The sequence below is a fragment of the Dama dama genome, chromosome 20, assembly GCF_033118175.1.
Source record: "Dama dama isolate Ldn47 chromosome 20, ASM3311817v1, whole genome shotgun sequence".
Lineage (NCBI taxonomy): Eukaryota > Metazoa > Chordata > Mammalia > Artiodactyla > Cervidae > Dama > Dama dama.
Window position 1 is genome coordinate 114,302,653 of NC_083700.1, and position 9,693 is coordinate 114,312,345.

General features: G+C 49.2%; 1 pseudogene; it reads right to left on the reverse strand.

Moving 5' to 3' along the window:
* Window positions 1-6,231: 6,231 nt before the first annotated feature.
* On the reverse strand, window positions 6,232-8,266 carry LOC133040014 (large ribosomal subunit protein uL23-like; annotated as a pseudogene).
* Between the last annotated feature and the right edge of the window lie 1,427 nt (window positions 8,267-9,693).

Below are 9,693 nucleotides of genomic sequence, written 5' to 3' on the forward strand. Positions count from 1 at the left end.
GATCAGAGAGCCCAGGGATGGATCAACGTACACATGTTTGTGCTTGATTTACGGTGAAACGGACACTGCAGAGTAGTAGGAGAGATGGTCTACTGAATGATAGTCTTGGAACAATGGGGATCCATATTCACACACACACGTGCACAAATGAATCTCCATGTTTCACCATACTAAAAAGTCAATTCCAGTTGCATTATTGATAGATAGGAGAAAGGCCAAAACATGCAAATAAAAAGGAAAATCTTCATGACCTCAGGGTCTTAAAAAAGGCACAAATTATAAACCACAGAGCAAAAGACTGACAAATTAATCTGCATTAAAATGAATTTCTGTTCTTCAAAAGACACTATAAATTGAATGAAAGACAAAGCAGTAAGTGGGAGGATATACTTGGGATGAGACAAAGGTCTTATATCTAGAATAAGTAAATAATTTATACAAACCAATAAGAAGGAAAGACTGATAACCAAATAGAAAAGATCTGAACAGGAACTTCATACGAGAGGAAATGCAAAAGGCCAGTGGACACATGAAGACTGTTCCCCTTCAGTGGTGATCAGGGAAACATGCAGGTGGAAACCACAGTGGGAGCCCACACCTAACCGGTCGGCAGAAAGCACAGAGCCCTCACTGTTGGTGGGAACGTGAAACGGCCCTCAGTCAGTTCAGTTGCTCAGTCGTGTCTGACTCTTTGTGACCCCATGAACTGCAGCACCCCAGGCCTCCCTGTCCATAACCAACTCCCAGAGTTTACCCAAACCCATGTCCATTATGTCGGTTATGCCATCAAACCATCTCACCCTCTGTCGTCCCCTTCTCCTCTTGCCCCCAATCCCTCCCAGCATCAGGGTCTTTTCCATTGAGTCAACTCTTAGCATGAGGTGGCCAAAGTATTGGAGTTTCAGCTTCAGCATCAGTCCTTCCAATGAACACCCAGGACTGATCTCCTTTAGGATGGACTGGTTGGATCTCCTTGCAGTCCAAGGGACTCTCAAGAGTCTCCTCCAACATCACAGTTCAAAAGCATCAATTCTTCAGCGCTTAGCTTTCTTCATAGTCCAACTCTCACATCCATACATGACTACTGGAAAAACCACAGGCTTGACTAGACAGACCTTTGTTGGCAAAGTAATGTCTCTGGTTTTTAATATGCTGTCTAGGTTGGTCATAACTTTCCTTCCAAGGAGCAAGCATCTTTTAATTTCATGGTGGCAATCACCATCCACAGTGATTTTGGAGCCCAGAAAAACAAAGTCAGCCACTGTTTCCACTGTTTCTCCATCTATTTGCCATGAAGTGATGGGACCGGATGCCATGATCTTAGTTTTCTGAATGTTGAGTTTTAAGCCAGCTTTTTCACTCTCCTCTTTCACTTTCATCAGGAGGCTCTTTAGTTCTTCTTCACTTTCTGCCATAAGGGTGGTGTCATCTGCATATCTGAGGTTATTGATATTTCTCCCGGCAATCTTGATTCCAGCTTGTGCTTCCTCCAGCCCAGTGTTTCTCGTGATGTACTCTGCATATAAGTTAAATAAGCAGGGTGATAGTATACAGTCTTGATGTACTCCTTTTCCTATTTGGAACCAGACTGTTGTTCCATGTCCAGTTCTAACTGTTGCTTCCTAACCTTTATACAGGTTTCTCAAGAGGCAGGTCAGGTGGTCTGGTATTCCCATCTCTTACAGAATTTTCCACAGTTTGTTGTGATCCAAACATTCAAAGGCTTTGGCCTAGTCAATAAAGCAGAAATAGATGTTTTTCTGGAACTCTCTTGCTTTTTCGATGATCCAGCGGATGTTGGCAATTTGATCTCTGCTTCCTCTGCCTTTTCTAAAATCAGCTTGAACATCTGGAAGTTCACGGTTCTAACCCTTGGAAATGAACAGAGATCATTCTGTCATTTTTGAGATGGCATCCAAGTACTAGCCCTAGCACTTTGCAAAACAGTGCAGCAGCTTCTAAAAAGGTAAACTTACCCATGGTATCCTCTGACCATAGCACCCAGCGATTCCACTCCCAGGGGTTTGCCCCAAAGAGATGAAAACATTTGTCCACACAGACTTGTATTCACATATTCATATTTATTTATAAGTCTCTAATTAGTAAAGGCTTCCCTTGTGGCTTGGCTGGTAAAGAATCCATCTGCAATGTGGGAGACCTGGTTTCGATCCCTGGGTTGGGAAGATCCCCTGGAGAAGGGAAAAGCTACCCACTCCAGTATTCTGGCCTGGAGAATTCCATGGACTGTATAGTCCATGGGGTTGTAAAGAGTCGGACACGACTGAGCGACTTTCTCTAATTGGTAAGATCCCAGTATCTATTGAGAGGAGGTAAACCATGATGCACCCATATGAAGGAGAACGGCCCCGTGATTAAAGGGGCTCGGACTAGCGCTACTGCAGCGACGTGAACCCTGGAAACATGCTTGGTGAGAGAAGCCAGACACAAAAGTCCGAATATTCCAGGATTCCACTTTCATAGAATTTAAACAACGCCAACTATAGTGATGGAAAGCTGCCCAGCGTCACCTGGTGTGAGGCAGTGAAGCGGTGCAGAAGAGGGGTCACCAGGGGACATGAGGCACTCCCAGGATGTACGGTCCTGTTCCCTGCCTTGAACCTGGTGAGGGCAGCCCGGGGGGACGTGGAGGCCAAAGGGTACAGATCGGTACACTTTCAGCGTGTGCGATTTACTGTGTGTCGCTTTACCTCGCAGTAGGGCTGTTAAAACCACACACCTTGTATTCCATCAAGAAGAAGGAAAATAAACCACACAACTCTGCCAGTGCCTGATCAGAAGACTGCGATAGTATGCACTGCAAATTACTTTAAAGTAAAAGCCTCGTAAGTTTCCAGTGAACCCGTTTCTCCAGCTCTGACTGCAGCCCCTGGTGGGTGCTCTGGCTTGGGGGGTGGTTGCCAAGCCCTCCATGTCGGCCCCCAGTGCCATCTCCTGCCCATCACAGCTGAGGAGAGAAAGGCCATCTCCCCTGGGCATGGCACGCCACCCCGCTCTGCCCCCCGTGCTGTTTGCACCCCTGCCCCTCTGCATACCACAGTCCCCTGATGCTGACCACCCCCTGACACCTTCAGATGGCCCACACAGGCCCCTAAATGCCCTTGGCACCCCAGGATGAGGGTCTGTCATGCATGGGATGAAGCGTGGCCTGGGCAGAGCCTGGAGGCCTGCTGGTGTGTGTTCAGGGGCAACGGGAAGGGCCTGGTGTCCCAGAAGGAGGGAGGTGGCCGTCAGGAGATTCTGCAGATCCAGAATGGCTGGGGTGCCCCCTAGGGGCAGGGGCACTGGAGCGAAAGCAGATGGAGCCCCAGAGAGCATGTGTGGAGATGAGCTTAGGTCTTGCCCCACAGGACGATGTTTCTCAACATGTGCCCTTGGGTCTCCTGGCAGCCTCAGGAAACACGCCGGAGAGGTTCATAAAAAGTCCAGGGAGCTGGCATTGATTGCATTCGTTTCACAGTCTGAAGGGAGTGATAGACGGTGGGCTTCTCAGAGACCTTCTCGGGAGCTCAGTGGTCACATCCTGCAGGCTTCACAGGCCTGCAGAACAAGGCTGTGTTACCTCCCAGGGCTGCCAGCGGCAACAGGGTGCAGTGTGTCTGGGCTTCAGAGTTCTTGTAGTTTACCAGTTACTGTTTATGTTGAAGTTTTCATTGAAAATTCTCTCTATTATGTTGTGACTGCCAGAATAACGGCTTTCCTCAGATGTCTGTGCTCTCGTCCCTGGAGCCTGTGAATATGATACCTTGAGGTGCAGAAAAGTGTTAGTCTGTCAGTCATGTCTGACTCCTTGCCATCCCAAGGACTGCAGCCCGCCAGGCTCCTCTGTCCGTGGGATTTTCCAGGCAAGAATACTGGAGTGGGTTGCCATTTCCTTCTCCAGGGGATTTTTCCGACCCAGGGATTGAACCCAGGTCTCCTACATTGCAGGCAGATTCTTTACCATCTGAGCCAGCAGCGAGGGGCAGAAAGGACTTTGCAAATGGGATTAAGGTGGGGGGAAATGAGCTGGAACAGTAACCGGGGTTTTCTCAGGAAACCAGTGCCCTTTGTTCTGAAGAGGCGGCCCCTTCATTGGCTGTGTGTCCTTGGCCCCTCGTACATGGCTGGCTTCCAGTAGGTGCTTCATAGATGCTGGCAAGTGATGTCTTTCCACACAAGTGAAAGCATGTTGTGGATTGAAAGAGCCCCTGGAGAGCCGGTTGCTAAGACCCTTGCGTGCAGCGGTGGGTCCCCAGGCTCCGCCTCCCCCCAGGGTCTCCTCTCTGGGGTGTCTGGCTTCTTGACCAGCAGCCCTGGGGAGGGGGGGTTGGAAAATGTGCACTTAATCCAAATGCCATATCCATACGGTTTCAGAAGGAATGAGAGCCAAGCTGTGGTGAGCAGTGGGTTCGAGGGCGGCTCCAGAGCATGGAGGGGCCCAGGGCCCCAGAGAGCTCGAGTTTCCAGGCCTATAAAACCCAAACGGAATTCCAGGTGTGCGAGATGAAACCACACTTAACGTGCACGTAACAGCCAGGGTGGGCGACTTGAGGACAGACCTTGAACAGCTTGGTAGAGCTGCATTGCCAACTTCAGCTATCTCCCGCCTCCCCCTTTGTTGCTATGGCAACTCAGGGATGGTCCCCACCACCAGGTCCAGGGCAGGGACTCAGAGAATGCTGTGCAAGAGAGATTCTGCTGAACCAGGCTTGAGTGGGGAGGTGGGTGGGGGCTCCTTGGTGCCTTGCAACACCTCCTGCCCCAACTCTTCCCTTCCATCCTCACCACGTCCATTGCCTGGGTGCTCCTATGCCAGCTGGGACAGCATCCTCAAGCCTGTCCTGCCTCCTGTCTGCTCCACTCCGTCCTCCCACACTGCTGGAAGGAGCTTCCCTGAAGGTGGCTTCACCTCCCACCTGCCCGTGTGAAAGTGCAAGTGCAAGTTGCTCAGTCGTGTCCAACTCTTTGAGACCCCATGGCCTATACAGTCCATGGGATTCTCCAGGCCAGAATACGGGAGTGGGTAGCTGTTCCCTCCTCCAGGGGATCTTCCCAACCCAGGGATGGAACCCAGGTCTCCTGCATTGCAGGTGGATTCTTTACCAGCTGAGTCACAAGGGAAGCCCAGAAATACTGGAGTGGGTAGCCTATCCCTTCTCCAGGGGATCTTTCCGACCCAGGGATCGAACCAGGGTCTTCTGCATTGCAGGCGGGTGTAAATGGCATCATCTCCAGTTCTTTCCTGGCCCCGCTGCCCCCCCACCCCCACCCCCTAGGTACCCGGAGCCACTTCTTCCCTGCCTCCCACCCACCACATGCCAGCTCCTTCCCACAGCGGTGCTGGAAACCTTCTTGGGGGGCAGTACCACTTCTGCCGGGATGCCTTCTCTTCCCTCCCAGCTAAGTGGTGGCCTCCCCCAGTCCCCCATGCTCCGCACCCTGGAGGGTTGTTTTCCTGCCAGGAAGAGCTCCTATCCTATAGACACTAGTGAGTTAAACCCTATAGGGTTGCCAGACAGTACAGGATGCCTAGTTGCATTTGAATTTCAGATAAGCAAGGAATAGTTTGTAACTGTGTCCCATGTAATAATTAAATTTAACTGGGCACCGCATATTTTTATTTGTTAAATATGGCAATTCTATTTGGAGTGAACTTGGGGATAAAATTAAAGCTTTTACAAATATGTAATTCTGTCAGTGGGAAATCTGATCTATAGATAGGAATGGGGAGTATTTTGAGAAGCAAACAAAGTAGCCAGAGATACATTGTTTTTAATTTATGAAAATTGAATGAAACTCTTCTAAATTAGCTTTAAAAAATAAGAAAAGCATCAGTTATTTCCCAGGTGCTCACCATCCATGCCTCTGATAATGGTAACCATTGAAAAAGTCTGAAAAAATATGAATATTTAGCAAAATATTTTCCTAAAGCCTGACCTGGTGTATTTACTTACAGATTTACTTTTTGTGTTGTTTCAATATCCTTCTTTTATCATTTCCTTTCCATTTCAAGCGCTTCCTTCAGTCATTCTTTAGGGCAGCTCTGCTGTCGACAGATCCTCATAGTTTTCCTTCATCTGAGAATGTCTTGGATCCTGTTTCATTTCTGAAGGGCATTTGCACTGACGGTTCTGTTCAGTGCCTGACAAATACTGTCCCACTTCCTTATGGCCTCTGCAGGTTCTTTTTATTTATTTATTTTACATAGTGAGAACTTTCATATCTGGAATTAGCCAGCTGGACTCAGTTTAGATGATCCCAATTTTGTTGGCAACATCCAAAGCACCATAGTCAGGAGCCAGCCGAACAGATGCCTCTTCTCTCCATCAGCCTGATCAGGGTGTTGACCTTAGCCACATCAGTGTCATAGAGCTTCTTCACAGCGTGTTTAACTTGTTGCTTGCTGGCCTTGACATCCATAGTGAACACCAGTGTGCTGGTTTCTTCTGTTTTCCTCGTGGCTGACTTGGTGGTGATGGGGGAACTTGATGATGGCATCCTGGTCAAGCTTGTTACTCCTGGGAGTGCTCCTCCCAGGACGTTTGGGCTGCCTCCTGAGTCGCAGTGTTTTTGGCCAATGGAAGGTGATGCCTGGATCTTCTCTTTTTTGTGGCTGTGGACGCCTTTCAGCACTGCTTTCTTTGCCTTCAAGGCCTTGGCTTGGGCTTTGGGAGGGGCAGGGGCTTCTTTCTTCAAGATCGGTGCTGTCTTTGTGAAGAGCTGGCTTCTGCAGTTTCTGATGAGAAACCATGTCTTTCAGATTGCTTTTCTCATAGAGGTTACATGTTCTGGTGCAGGTTTCTTTGGGTTTATCCTCTTTGGTGCTTGCTTAGCTTCTTGAATCTGTAGGTTTGTGTATTTTGCCAAATTTGGGAAAATTTCAGCCGTTACGTCTTTGAGGATTTGTCAGTCTGCCCCTCTTTCCAGGTTTCTGATGATGCGAATGTGGCATCTTTCATTAATAATTCCCACAGACCCCTGAGGCTCTGCTGTTTTAATTTTTTAAGTATTTTTTCCTGTTGTTGAGATAGCTAATTTCTGTTGTTCTCTCTTCTAGTTCACCAGTTATGTCCTCTGCCTTCTCTAGTCTGCTGTGAAGCCATCTAGTGAGTTCCAAAAAAACCCCCCAAGACCCTCAAGCTTTGGTTATTATATTATTCAGTTCTAAAATTTTCATTAGCTTCTTCTTCATATCTTCTGTTTATTTGTTGAGGCTTTTGTTTTTAAATTTATTTCCAGTGTATTTATGGTTCCTTGTTTAAGCATTGTTATGATGGTTGCTTTAAAAGTCTTGTCAGGGAACTGCCCTGTGGCTAAGACGCTGTGCTTCCACTGTACGGGGCCAGGGTTTGATCCCTGATCAGGGAATTAGATGCTGTATGTTGCAACAAAGAGTTCACATGCTGCAACTAAAGAATTTGCATGCCATGATTAAGATCCCACATGCCACAACTAAGACCCAGCATAGCCAAGTAAATAAATAAAATTTTTAAAAAAGAGCTTTGTCAGATAATTCCAGCACATGTGTCATCTTGGTGTTGGCATCTGTTGACCGTCTTTCCTCATTCAAGTTGAGATTTCCTCAATGTGATTAGTGATTTTCAGTTGTATTCCAGACATTTTAGGTATTCAGGATTTTATTAAAACCTATTTAAGCAGGCACCCTCTGCCACCTTGTCACTGGGAGAAGGGAGTGTGGCCTTATTCCTGTCAGTTGGGACTGAGGTCTGGGTACCACTCTTGGGCCCCGTTGACTCCATGGGGGCTGGAGGGGATGCCTCCCCTGGGACCCTGTAGGGGCAGGGTGGCTGCCCTGTAACCACTGGGCAGTGGTGAAAGTCCTGGCTCTGCATGAGGCCTCCTCTGACCGTGCCTTGAATGATGTGTAAGTTGATTTCCTTTTTGAGGGGAGGCAGGCATGCTGGGATTTTAGTTCCCTGGCCAGGGATTGAACCCAGGCCCTCAGCAGGGAAAGCACCAAGTCCTAACCACTGGATTGCCAGGGAATTCCCTGCTGATTTCCTTTAGACTATAGGGCTTCCCTGGCGGCTTACATGGTGAAGAGTCTGCCTGCAACGCAGGAGACACGGTTTCAATCCTTGGGGTGGGAAAATCCCCACTCCAGTATTCTTGCCTGGAGAATCTCCATGGACAGAGGAGCCTGGGGTCACAAACAGTTGAACACAACTGAGCGACTAACACTTGAAGTCTATGTCGTAGCTCATCAACCACCTCAGGGAAAGCCCTCAGCCCAGTGTCACCTCATCACTGATGCTTAGAAGGACCTTGAGGACGTTATCATAATCTTTACAGAAAATGAAATGAAAAACAAAAGCAGTGACTTCGCAGAGCCAAGACATCAAGCAGAGGCTGCTGGGGCTGGTCACAGTGTCTGAGTCCCGTATGGTCTTCATGCTGAAGGAGATGGATGCACCTGACCTAAAGCAGGTCTTCCTGTGGACAGAGAACCTGCCGGAGGGGCTTCGGGGGCTGCAGGCCTGGGGCCACCTGGGACTCCTGTCTCAGAAAGGTCATCTGTGCTCTGGGTCCTGCTTTCCTCATTTGTAAATCAAGGGGAGGGGCTCTCTCTGGTGGCTGACTCTGAGCGTCTTCGGCATTCCTCATGCTTGTCAGTGATGGCAAACAATAAAATGATGGAAGGCCCACAGAAGTGGGGAAACTGAGTGTACTCTGGTGGTTAGCACGTGGGGAGCTTGTGCAGGGTTTGAATCCAGTTTCCATGAGTGATGAAACAGCGTGAAGTCGTAGGGGTCAGCAGTTCACAGGATCACTGTGTGATCTGTCTGGTTTGACTCTAGAAACAATTAGCATTTTCCAGTCTAAGCCAACTCACATACCATCCAGCTCACTGGCCAGTCGTGGGGCATCCTGGGGATGGGGGTGTGGCCTGGGGGCAGCTTGCACGTTGTCCTCAGGGCTGGGCCCTGACTGTGTCCCAGGCAGGCCTGGAGAAGATGCAGCGTCCCCGAGGGCTTCACAGACCCTGAGAAGCTCTGTCCTGTTTAGACTGCACTACGAGGCACGTGGGATCCTAGTTTCCTGATAGAGATGGAATCAGTGCCCCCTGTGCTGGAAGCACGCAGTTTTAACCACCGCATCGCCAGGGAAGTCCCCTGACCTGCTTCTAACATTGCAAAAGTCCAGGAAAGAAAGTGCTTCATCCAGGGAAGAAGAAAGTGCAAACTGGTGTTGGGATGAAAGGAGGACTTTTCAGTACTTTAGGGAGAGAAACCTTTGAATCTTTTCTGCAAAATGAGCAGGTTAAGCAAAGAGCCATCATGGGATGCAGGAGTGAGTGCCGCCCTGAGGACAGAAAAGGGGCGGGGCAGAGGGCTGGTCCCTCACCGGATCTTGGGGAGGTTGGGGAGGAGACATGTGAGGCCAGCCGGGATGCTGCCCACTTCCCAGGGCATCTGGGCTGTTGTGGGCAGAGCTGCTCTGTTTGGGATGTTTGTGATCACAAGCCTACACTCAGTTCAGCAGGTGGAACTGTTCGTACCTGTTCAGAGCTACACGGCTTCTAGAGCCTCAGGGACATCCGGACCCCAGGGGATCTGTCCTCTGCTGGGGGGGCTCCAAGCAGGCACAATGCTCACAGCCTTTTCATTCTGGCAGGAAAAGAGTTTCTCAGTAATTACCCACTCCCCCCGCCCCACCCCCCAGTTCCCAGAT